The following is a 12,990-nucleotide window of genomic DNA, read 5'->3' on the forward strand; positions in this document are numbered from 1 at the left end:
AAGGTTTTTGTGTCCTAGCCTATTGTTGTTGTTATATTGATCTCCACTTTCTCTATCCAAATCTAGATCTTCTACCATGTTAAAATCTCCTGTTAATATGAGATTATCACAGGGCAAGGTATTTTTTTCTAGTGATTCGAAGAAGAATACCTTTTCCTGCGGATTATTCGGTCCATAAATGTTTATAATTCTGAGTACAGATTTTTGAATTGTAATGCTTGCTGCTATTATTCTTCCATTTTTGTCATGGGATACATTACTGCAGATTAGATTTTTTTTTGTTAATACACCGACCCCGCATTGTTTAAAGGTACCATTGCTCCAAAGAGCATGTCCACCAGTTTTAGTGTTCCACTCGCTTGTCCATCTATCTTTAGTTGCTTCTGTACAGTGGGTTTCCTGGATGCAAATGATATCACGTTATGATTCAAAGTAGGTAAATATTTTGTTTCTCTTCTTAACATCGTTAAGTTCGTTAACATTTAGTGTTATTATTTTAACCTCCATTTTTTAATTTTTAGATTTATTATTAGCTTATTTCTTTTTTTTTTTTTCTTTTTTCTCTATTTATAATATCGTTTAGGTTATTTTTTTAATTTTTCATTTTTATTTAGTTTTTTAATTTTATATTTTTCTTTGTTTTTTTTTTGTTTTTTTTTTTGTTTAAAATTGCATTTATTTTAAATATACATATATATAAATATATATGTATGCTTTAGTTATTTGTATTTACTTTTAAGGTTATATTTGGGCGATGCCTAACAAATATAATCCTTTGTTCAATATTCGATTTTTTACTCTCTTGTATTTTAGTTGAATCCAACGGTGTTTTTCTTTTGTGTTTTTTTCCATTTTCAGTTTCCCATTGACCATCCTCATCCATTTCGGTATCTTTTTTGTGTTCCTACCTTGTTGTAGTTTCTTTATTTTGATCATTTTGAGTAATTGAATTCCCAGTTTGGGTGATTTCCTCTGCCACCGTTTTTTCATCTATTTTGTTGGTATGTGTTTCGTTTATTTGGGGTGGAGTTGTTATTTGGGTTATGTTTTCAATTTCAGTAAGTTTGTTTTGTTCTGTAGTTTCATTTATTTTATTCACACTGTTATCTTTATGAACTGCAGGTGATTTTTTGTTATTGGTGTATTCTTGTCCAGTGTGGATTGCTCTCACCCTATATCCTCATAAATTAATATGGAAAGGAATATGATCTACAAGGTTATCCATTACTGCAATAATGGTTCCCGAAAAGTAAAGTGTTCCCCTTTTAGGGGTTTTTTTAATAATCGCATTAGAGTATACATGCGTGCCGTATCCTTCTCTTCAAGACGTTTTCCCACAGCAACGTCTCTACACTCTAAAGGTAGACCTAAAATTGATACTGCAACTCGTTTGCTTGGTTGTCTCAAAGGTGTAGATTTGAAGAACCGATGATGTATTCCGTTAATGTTCAAACCCTTCACAAGTATTTTACTTTTAAACCTTTCATTTTTGTATGTGATTTCAAGCATTGAATTACCTCTAATTAGCTGGGCCCCTGCAAGGCCTTCATCAAGATCTTCATTTTCGAGAGCAATTAAAATACTGACTAGATTCGCAGAAGTTGAAAATTCGCAAAGAACTGTTTTGTTTAATTGTTTTAGTTTGTTTATTTGTTGTTGTGTGTTTATTGTTACTTGAGCATATGAAATATACAGAGGACTAGACATGTCCTCTTCGCAGTTTTGTATGCAAATATCTTTATTTGAGTTATCAAGGTTATTGATAAACTCGTTCATGATCAAGTAGGGCAATTTAAACAAAGGCAGTTAAGAACCTGAAAAGGTCTACAGACTTAAAAAAAAGCAATGCGTGGATAAAACACGGTAAAGTACAACTATACTAGAACTATACTAAGGTCAGTAGACCATAAAACACTTAATACACGTAGGTATTAAGATATTAAGTCGCTGTCTGAGACTAAAACCAGTAGATCTTAGCCATTAGGCCGAGAAGCGATAACTGAACTCTGCAGACATAGTCGGACTGACGCCGTCTTCAACAATGTACTTGTGGTTTGAATTAGTACGTCTAATCATTTTTGTCGTCGTCATCATCAGCAGCATCATCAGCGGCAGCAGCTGAGATCATTAGCGATGTTAGACACTCTAAAAGTCAAACATTTTTGTTATTTTCAATCTGGGCCACGCTCAGCAGTAGTGCAAAACCGAGGCAACCCGTGGTCAGGGCAAGGTAAACCTTTGATCCCATGACCTAATGCCAAAAATCAGATTAATATATGAGCCGGACTGTACCGGCGTACCAGATATTAAACTGATAAGAACAGATAACTTTTTTTTTTTTCTTTACAATTTAATTTATGTAAAAAAATATTTTTCAAAGGAACCGTGATATTTACAAAGAAATTCGTTTAAATAACACAATAAATCATTATATTTTTATTACAATAATGAAACATTTATTTTTAAAAATATCTTTTAAAATTTGCAGCTTTTTCAAAAACTTAACAAAAATAAATGTAAAACAAAACTTTAACTTAAAACTTAAAATTTTTAAACCGCAAAGTAAACAAACAAACAAAAAAAAATTTATTATAATTAAAAATGCAAAAGCAAAATTTATGTTCTTTGTGTAAATATTATTTATTTAGATTTGCTAAATAAAACAAAAGAAATTATGACATACGACACAACAGTTTTAGTTATAAATAAATATATATACATATAGATATATATGTTTTATAAATCCAAAATAAAGTCAAAGTGATTAATTGGTTTTTAAATTTTTTTTTTCTTTTTGCTGTTTTTATTAAAACCAAAACAAAAACAATAATAAAACGAAATCGAAAACGAAAATTCGAAAGTTAAAACCGCAAAATATGTAAAAATATAATGTATAACATAAATACAAAATATATATTACAACACAACAAACACTTATATACTTAAGTATAAATAAAAAACAAAGAAAAAGTCATGTTTATAATATATTTGGCTGGCCATTACGCCGGGCATTTAAAAAATAAACGCATGACCGTCACACAACAAGGCTGCTGGGGTCACGCTTTTCCGTTTCACTAGTTTAAAATAAATAGTGCTGGCCATTAAGCCATGCATTTAAAAAATAAACACATGTCCGTCACACCCACAGGGCTACTGGGGACATGCTTTTCGTAAATATATGTACACATACTAGGAAATGGGAGATCATTTCAGTAAGGTTGTTTCTTTATATAGTAAACACGAGATCTTGCTCGTTTTGTATTGATACTGCATCGTTAATGGAAAACAAAGTATGAAACTTTTCAACATTGTTTTCACGTTTATATTTCTCATATTTTCCATATATTTTTAAATTTCTTAAATAATGTTTTTAATTATTTTGGGTGGTGAGAGGATTTTACTTTCCATTACTCTCATGTTTCTTGAGCGCCATATTTCAGTAGTTATAATGTCTGTAATGGTTGTAACTAGTGTTGCTTTTGGATCAAATCTCGCTAATTTTTTAATGTTTAAATAAATGAGGACCTGAATGGTGTTGAAGTTTGTCTGCGGCAGAAGTTTCTCGTAAACATACTTCAAACCACACCCAATCACTCGCGCAACTTTGCAATATACAAAAGGGTGTAATGTATTTTCGTTTTGGTTGCAGACAAGGCAATTAGTATTGGCTCGCCCGCGGTTTTTAGCTCACAGTTTGCATTTTTCCTTAGTGGGTAAAATGTTTTGGAACAACTTCAACTGAGTGTTTTGGGAAGGTCCTTGGGCGTATGATCTGAAGCACCTACCCCAGATCTTGTCCCAAGGCATTTTAGTTTCGAAAGTATTTCCCATAATATTTGAGTTTTATTTAAATTTTGATTAAAAGAGAGAGTAAACTTTTTTTGTTGTTATATTTTTTTCTTTAAAAAGATTTTGTTTAGTCTTTAAAAGTACTACCATTTCAACATAATAGAATGGCAGTTCTTTTAAAGATTTGGGAAAGTTTACTACGGTAAGAAAGTTCCATTGGCTATAACCTTTTTAAGCATATTTGTCTAAAGAGTAAGCAAGATAATATCTTTTTAAATAGAAATTTTCATGAGGACTTAGATCTTCTCGAAATTGCATGAGATACTTTAGTCTTAAAGCTGTACATTGCTTTTTGACGTCGAGAATACCTAAGCCACCCTTGCCTATTTTTAAATTTAAGATGTTTCTTTTCATTGGCTCGGCGAAGTTGCTTTGCCACAAATAAATCGAAGTTTCTTTTTTAATAGCTTTTTCGTGATTTTTATTCATAGGGATGACGTTTGCAACATACCAGACCTTTGACAGGGCCAGCGTGTTTACAAACATTAATTTTTAAATTTCAAACGATCAATTTTGTTCTCGAGTCCCCCCAGCGGAAGGGCTTTAGTTTTTGCGATATTACTGTTTGAGCCTGTTGCACTTTCAAATTCTTTTAGGACTAAAAACATTTCGCTAAAGTAAAGGGGGTTTTGCGAGCTATAGCGGTGTCGTCTGCAAATTGCAATACTTTCAAGGGAGTTGTACCAGGGAGTTGGATCCCCTCGATGCCTTGGTTGTGTTTGAACTCGAAGGCAAGTGTTTCCACTGCCACACAGTAAAGCATCAAGGAAATTGGATCCCCCTGTCGAACTTCCCTTTTTATTGGAGTGGGCTTGGTCAGGTAGCCGTTGTTAAAAATAATTGATTGGGTATTTTTAAAAGATTGCTTAATTGCATTCGCAAAATTGTTTCTAAGATTAAATTTTTCTAAAGTTTTAATTAAGAACTTGCGATCCATCTTATCAAAAGCTTTCTCCTGGTCAAAAGACATCAAGAAAGCACCGAGCTTTTTTTCGTCGGTGTAGTGGATGAGGTCTCGAACCAGAAACAAGTTCGAAAAGATGTTTCTTCCGGGTACCGAGCAAGTTTGGGAGGGTTCCAGGATTTTTTTGGGAACCTTGGCCATTCTCAAAGCCAGCGCTTTTGTGACAATCTTGTAGTCAGCGCACAGCAATGAGATTGGCCTCCAGTTCTGCAGCAGCGACAAGTCTCCATCCTTCGGAAGGAGACTAATCACTGCCGTCCTCTGGGTCCATGGGATTTGGTTTTCAGTTTTTTTAAAGAAATTTTCATTTGCTAATCGGGTGAACTCCCCCCCATAAATACCCCATGTGCTCTGCCAGAATTCGATAGGAATTCCGTCGATTCCGGGAGATTTATTTTTTTCAAGGGATAGTGCGGATTGATAAAGTTCATTTACGGTAAATTTTTCATTTAGAAAAGTATTTTCATCGTCTTTAAGAATATTTTGAATTTTGTCAATAAATCGGTTTTGCAAATTTTCATCAGGCTTTTCATTATTATAGAGTTTTTTGTAAAATTTACTTAAAACTTTTTGAATGCCGTCTGTATCATTAACATTTTGTTTTTATAGGATATTGTTTTAATAGTTTTTTTGCCTTGGTTGTGTTTTTCTAAAAGAAACAAGGACCTAGAGGGTATTTCTCCCTCTTCGTTTATTACTTGTTTCGTTCGGATAAACACACCGTTCTTGTTATTTAATTCAGATAATTCTTTTTTAATTCGTTTAAGTTCGCCTTCATCACTATCGCTCTTAAGATTTTATGCTTTTAAAGCTTGTTCTAAAATAGTAATTTTTTCTTTATTTTCTTTTCTAACTTCGCGACTTCTTTTTTCTGCATTAGCTCTAATCATACACTTGGTATATTCCCAAGCGTGATTATTATTTTCAAAAAAGATTTGCTTTTGAGTAACTTCAAATTCGCTTTTAAGAATTTTGATAAACTTTTTGTCATTTAATAAAGCCGAGTTTAAGTGCCAATATCCCGGCCCCCGCAGATTCTCCCTTTCCAAAGAGATTTTGTAGGAAACCGAGCTATGGTCACTCCAACCCATCTTATTATATTCGCTTGTTGCTATAAAATTTATTAAATTATTAGAAACGTATATCCTATCAATCCTACTTTGAAAATTGAGGTGTTCGTATGAAAATACTTTTTTCCTTGAGTTCTGTTTCCGAAAAATATCACTTAACTGATATTTTTCGGTGAACATTTTTAGATTTTTTATACCTATTTTGTTGTTTGGGTTAAAACGGTCCTTGTTTTCTCTGTTGAGAAACGGGTCTTCAACCATATTAAAATCACCTAAGAGAATATAATAATCACACAATCGCGCGTGCCTATTCAAAGATTTATAAAAAAGTTCTTTTTTTTGGGGATCATTTGGTCCGTATACATTTATTATTCTACAAAACTTATCGTTTAATACAAAATTAGCAGCAAGAATTCTACCGTTATGATCGCGCATTATATTATTTAAATTTATATTTTTGTTAACCAAAATAGAAACACCTTTTTCTCGATTGTTAGCGCTATTCCACAATGAATGGCCATTAGATTTTTGAAACCATTCTTTTTCTCAATTCGATTGTACACTAGCGCAACAATGAGTTTCTTGTAGGCATATGATATCATAATTAAAAAAAAGTGTAATTAATGATTGTCTTTTTGAATCATAATTAGGCCCTGTTAATATTTAAAGAAAGAATTCTTACTGCTATTTTTTCTTTTTACTGAGATTTAAAACATTAACTTTAAAACAATTAAGCAAACCTTATTTAATACTTATTACAAACTTATTTGATCTCAGTAAAGAGTTAAAAAGAACTTTTTTGAAGAATTAATTTTTATCAAAAAGTGCAGATTATATTACGTAAAAAAAACTCATTCACACACTGTATATACTCGTAAAAAATAAAAAAATAAAAATTATATTTTCACGTCTTCCAAAGCGATCTTCTACACGTCGCAGAATTTACTGTATTGTTTGTTTACTAGTTCAATGAGAGTGCTGTGTTTCATATTGATAGAGTGTTTCCACGAGGTCTTAATAATTCGTCGTTGTTTTGGATCGCGTTCTACTAATAAACTTTCAACTTCTCGGTTGCCCTCCAACTTGAGATTTTGGTAACGAAGTTTCAACACTTTACCGATCAAGCGACTTCTATCTTCTTTGGGTATTTTCTTGCAAAAATCGGAATCGAGATTATATGGGTTTTGTTCCAAATTAGGAACAAGTTTTGTTTCCGTTTCGACTTTCTTTTTTTTATTTTCGAAAAGCTTCTCGGTACGAATAGAACTTTTTCTTTTCGGATTCTTTCCGTCCGCATTATTGATTTCGATAGTTTCCATCGCCAAGTTCTCAACAGCAACCAATTCAACATTAGTAAATGAGGCACTATTCTCCTTAGCAGCTGCGTCGAGAGATGCGTCATCCTCACCGCTCAGAGTAATAGGGATATTGTCAGCAACATCGCCGTCACCTGCCATGTCATTAAATAAGCCTCTAATTGATTTTGTGGTTGCCGGAGGTATGGCGAATTCCGAACTCAGGACCGAGGTGTCGAGGGACGGGGGTATCCCCACATCAACATCAGCTGATGTGGTTACTAGCACCGTCTCTGTGGAAGAAGCCGCAAACTCGACATCGTTCCTCGGCTACTCAATACTGCCAGTCATATCCGAACCTGCTTCTTCAGGGCGGTTGACTTCTACTTCCTTTTCGGCATTGTCTTTGCGCTTGCCTCGATGACTCTTTGCGTTTGAAAAACGACTGTTGAGTCGGTAGGTTTCCAGGTGTACATGGTTCTTACACGATGACCTATGATATTCAAGAACTCTGGAATCGGTGTTTGAAGATCTTCCAAAATTGCAACCAGTACACCAGAGTAGTACGGAGTACCATTTCGAGCGTATTTGATAACCGGTTTAGTAGCAACATTTTTGCCGTAACCCATGTTTTGCAAAATTAAACCAAGATTTATGACCTTTGCTTCAAAAGGTAATCCAAATACGGACACATTTGTTTGCCGCCTAAAGGTTCGGTTGCTAGTTGATAGCGAGAAACGGTGGTAATAGCCTTTTATTGAGAGGCCATGTTCTAGTAACCGGTATTTAGAGTTTTCTGTCTTCATAACAATTTCAATCATTGAAGAGCGCCGTATCAATTAAACTCCGTCAAGATCATGCAGAAGTTTGGCAGAATCAAGCGCCAGCAATACGTCATCGAGAGTAATTTTACTTTGTAGTTTGGATAGTAAAGATCTCGGAAGCTGCGGTTTCTCATCGACATTTCGTTGTTTACTGCCATTCCGAGAGGTAGCGGCAACGTTTGAGTAGGTACGTTTCTCCTTGGATGCTTTCGTCTTAATCGGGCCGTTCGACTTCAGCGTTAAGATTTTGCAACGATCCATTACGGTCCGCGTAGGTTCGAATTCCTTGTACTCAGCGATGTCGCTATCACTAAGATCATCCTCGCTGTAACTGATGCTCGAGTGAAATTCAGGTCGATCAATTACGCTATCGCGAACCAACTCCATCTTCTCCACAAGAACAGCAGCATCTCGATTGCGTTGCTCGAAGGAATTACTGCGAGATATAGGCGTCTTCTCCATAGTACGTCTAAAATACAAAAACGAAAAAATATGAAAGTAAAGCTTTAAAACCTATAAGGCTTCTGGAACCACTGTCCCGGTTAACAACTAAGACTTTTTAGATCTTAGCCATTAGGCCGAGAAGCGATAACCGAACACTGCAGACATGTCGGACTGACGCCGTCTTCAACAATGTACTTGTGGTTTGAATTAGAACGTCTAATCATTTTCGTCGTCGTCATCATCAGCAGCATCATCAGCAGCAGCAGCTAAGACCATTAGCGATGTTAGACACTCTGAAAGTCAATAATTTTTCTTATTTCCAATCTGGGCCGCGCTCAGCAGTAGTGCAAAGCGGAGGCAACCCGTGGTCAGGGCAAGGTAAACCTATGATCCCATGACCTAATGCCAAAAATAAGAATAATATATGAGCCGGACTGTGCCGGCGTACCAGATATTAAACTTATAAGAACAGAAAATTTTTTTTTTTTTTTTTTTTTTTTTTTTTACCAACCAACTAGAGTGACCTGCAGCTGTAACCAGGCTTACACAGGGCCCTAGAAGGCGATGTTATTTAGGAGCCGAGACTCCATATTTGTCCCATTTAAGGGTTTTTTTGCCCATTTAAGGGTTGTTTGGCCCATTTAAGGGTTTGTTTATGCCCACTTAAGGGTTTAGTTGCCACTCAGCCGAAACTGAGCAGCGCTAACTTAATGGTTTATCTCCATTTAACGTCCGGAGTGGACGGAACGCTTTAAGATGTCCGGACGTAGAAGGAGACACTGAAATAGCGACTACGCCAAGAACCTCTATCGACTGTCACGGTTTCAATCTTGTGCTGTTTCTGCTTTCTAACAACACCGAAACCAATTGAGAGATGGTCCGGAGGCGAAATAAGAACAGATACTTTTTTTTTATTTTTTTATTTTATTTACAATATTACATTTATTTCATTATAGAAGAAGACTTTACAAACCTTCATTATAATATACATACCAAAATTTATAAAATATTAGCGTGGCTATTACCCCACGTTCTTAAAATAAATTCATACATCCTCCGGATCCACTGGGATCCCTTAGACAAATCCGTTTAAATATTAAAACTTACAAAACCGTTTTTTTTTGGTTTTTTTTCCGTAAAGAAATAGGAAGCGTAAATATATTAAATAATTACAAACAAATTTTTGCTGTTTAAATTATATAAGTTTTGATATAACACCACGCCGTTAAATAAAATACATACATCCTCAAGATCCACCAAGATCTTTCGGACATATTCGTTGGGATGTCGTAGTTTAAAAAATATAAACGTGGGTATTACACCTCGCAGTTAAAATAAAAAACATACATCCTCCAGATCCACCGGGATCCATTGGACATATTTGTTGGAAAGAAAAGGGTTGGTGGCTTTTTAATTTGAAAATCTCTAAGATAAAAATAAAAAAAAACAATTTTTTAAAAAGTAAAAACTAAACCCTGCTCAATTGCATTACTTACTGCGTTGTTTATCGAAAATAAGCTGTGGAATTTTTCCACTTCATTTTCGCGCAAATACTTATTGTATTTCATTTTCCACAGGTAATGAATTTCTCGTTTTATCGTTTCTATTGTTTTGGTAGGACTAACTTTTTTGTTTTCTTTTGTTCTTAAGTTCCGCGCCCTCCACAGTTCAGTTGTAATTATGTTTGTAATTGTGGTTAGTAATTTATCAGTATTTTCGTTTTTTACATGAGTGATCGTGTCCATTAAGAAAACGGCGTGAACTATGTTAAAAGTATTGTTCGATAGCTTCTCGTACGTACTCTTAAAAAACTTTCACACAGTTCTGGCTGTTTTGCAGTTGATAAAAGGGTGCAGCGTTGTTTCGGTTTTATTACAAACGTCGCACTTAGGTAATCCTCGCCCGCGATTTTTCTTCCAGCTGTGAATTTTTTGCTTAGTGGGCATTATATCGTGTAAGATTCGCCACTGCGCATTTTGGCACGGCCCTTGCGCGTATGAATTAAAGTTCCGCCTTCAACGGTATTCCACGGCAAAGTTTTTTGGAAAATCGCGTCCCACTTGAGTTAGGATTTCGCGATGTTTTTGTTTTGATGGTGGTTTGCCAAAAAAAGGTATACGCTTTTTGTTGTTTTTTGTTTGAGCTGCAAAATAGCCAGATTTGTACGGAGACTATCCACAACGTCTTTGTAAAAAAAAAAGGATGGTCTTTTAAAGCTTTGGGGAAGTTGTTTTGAGCTAAAAACGACCATTCAGGGTAGTTATTTTTTGCAAGGGCGGTCAAAGAAAGGGCTAAAAAATATTTTTGGCGAAACAGGCTTTCGTGGGGCTTGCTATTTTCGCTCAAGCAGAGCAAATGTTTTAGCCGTAGAGCCAAGCATTGCTTGGACGCGTCTAAGATTCCTAAACCCACGGCTGACACCGGAAGGTTTAGAATGTCTCTTTTGATGGGTTCGGCGTAGTTGTTTTGCCACAAATAAACCAAAATTTCCTTGCGGATTTTTTGATCGGTCTCTTTGTCAAGCGGAAAAACGTTAGCAACGAACCACACTTTCGACAGCGGCAGCGTGTTGACATACACGCCTTTGCATCTTAGCGAAACGTTCCTATATTTAAACTTCTGTAGCCTTTTCGTATAATTTCCGAACGCTTTTAGCCAATTTGTCTCTGCCGCGCGAGTTAAATCCGTAAAAAAATTAATGCCTAGAATTTTAATTCCGCTTTCGTTTGCCCATTTAACATCGCCAATGTTTTTGCTATGCTGTCCAAAGACGTTCACTCGGGCAGCCGCATCGATACCGCCTAGCGCTAAACCTTTTGTTTTCGCTTTGTTAAAGTTTGATCCCGTTGCGCGCTCAAACCTTTCAAGAATTTTGAAAACTTCGTCTATAGAACAAATGTTTCTTGCCGCTACCGTGGTATCTTCAGCGTATTGGAGTATTTTTAAATTCGCTTTCGTCCCCGGTAGCGGTGTGCCGTCAATGTTTTTACTTTTCTTAATTTCCAGCGCTAAAGCTTCTACAGCAATACAGTATAGCATCAAGGAGATGGGATATCCTTGTCTTACTCCTCTTTCAATCTTAAAAGGTTCGCCTCTAAATCCGTTATTTATGATTAAAGATTGCGCGTTTTTCATGGTTTGCTTAATCGCTCTTATAATGTTATTGCCAAGATTTAGTTTTTTTAAGACTTTGAAGAGAAAACCTCTATCAATTTTGTCAAAAGCTTTCCCTTGATCGATCGTTATTAAGGAACCTTCAATGTTTTTCTCGTTAGTGTATTCTATTAAGTCTCTCACAAGGAATATGTTCGAGTATATATTTCGACCTGGCACAGAACATGTCTGCGACGGTTCAAGAATTTTGTTTAATAGTTTTGAAAGCCGCAGCGCCAATGCCTTGGTTATAATTTTATAATCGGCGCACAAGAGGGATATCGGTCTCCAGTTCTGCATTAGAGTTAAGTCCCCTTGTTTTGGAAGGAGGCTTATCAATGCAGTTCGCTGGGTCCACGTGAGTTCATTGCTTTTTCAAAAAGATTTTAGTTTGCTAACGAGGTCAGTTCCTCACCTAACAAATCCCAGTACTCCTGGTAGAGTTCTACCGGTAAACCGTCAATCCCTGGTGTTTTGTTTTTGGCGAGCGAGAAAGCTGCATTTCGCAATTCCGCGTTACTAAATTTAATGTTTAAAAACCATTTTCATCGTCAGTTAAAGGTTTCGCAAAGTTTACGAGGAAACGTCTTCCCTCTTCTTTGTCTACACGCTGTTTTTGGTAGAGTTCCGCATAAAAATTTCTAATTGTTTTTTGTATGTATTTGGTATCGCTATAAAGAACGTCGCCGCACCTTATCTCTTGAATGGTTTTTTTGCGTTGATTGTTTTTTTCCATTTGAAAAAGAGCCTTAGAGGGAGTTTCTCCATCCTCGACTATGACTTGTTTTGTTCTTACAAAAACTCCCGCGGCGTTTTCCAGCCCAAGCAATTGTTTTTGGAGTTGTTTAATTTTTTCCTTATTTTTTTCGACTTTGTTTGCTCCGCTTCAATCTCATATTTCAAAAGGTTAATGCTACGCTTATTTTGGGCGCCTATTTCTGTTGCGCGCTGCAACATCTCTAATTTTGGTTTTAGCGATGTCCCACCATTGGTTATGGTTTTGGTAGACCTCTTTAGAAATTTTTACGTTTTCAAATTCGCGTTTTAGCATTTGCTTAAATTCAGAGTCTTTTAAAATAGCGACGTTTAAATGCCAGTAACCTGGTCCTCTCGCGTTTGATTCTTTAATGTCGAGTGCGCACAAAACCGCGCTATGGTCGCTTATCTCCGCTTTTAAAATTTTGCACGCGCTCTGCGCTTTTGCTGCTGAGGAAATATATACTCGATCAATCCTGCTCCTAAAGGTTTTATCAGGTTTTTCAAATGTAAATTCTAATTTTAGAGTATTGGTTTCTCTGTAGAGATCAATCAAATCATATTTTTCAAGAAAATTTTGCAACTTCTTACTACCTAGAGTGTTATTCTTGTTAAAAAGATCGCCACCTTGCCTG

The 12,990-nt window shown here is 35.6% G+C and overlaps 1 non-coding gene and 1 pseudogene across 1 annotated transcript; both read right to left on the reverse strand.

Annotated features, from left to right (window-relative positions):
* Positions 1-2,171: 2,171 nt before the first annotated feature.
* On the reverse strand, positions 2,172-2,371 carry LOC136077280 (U2 spliceosomal RNA). Its single transcript, XR_010636999.1, has one exon. It is a non-coding gene; the product is annotated as a U2 spliceosomal RNA (small nuclear RNA).
* Positions 2,372-8,765: 6,394 nt separating this feature from the next.
* On the reverse strand, positions 8,766-8,970 carry LOC124812883 (U2 spliceosomal RNA; annotated as a pseudogene).
* Between the last annotated feature and the right edge of the window lie 4,020 nt (positions 8,971-12,990).

Source organism: Hydra vulgaris, chromosome 02, assembly GCF_038396675.1.
Source record: "Hydra vulgaris chromosome 02, alternate assembly HydraT2T_AEP".
Classification (NCBI taxonomy): Eukaryota; Metazoa; Cnidaria; class Hydrozoa; order Anthoathecata; family Hydridae; genus Hydra; species Hydra vulgaris.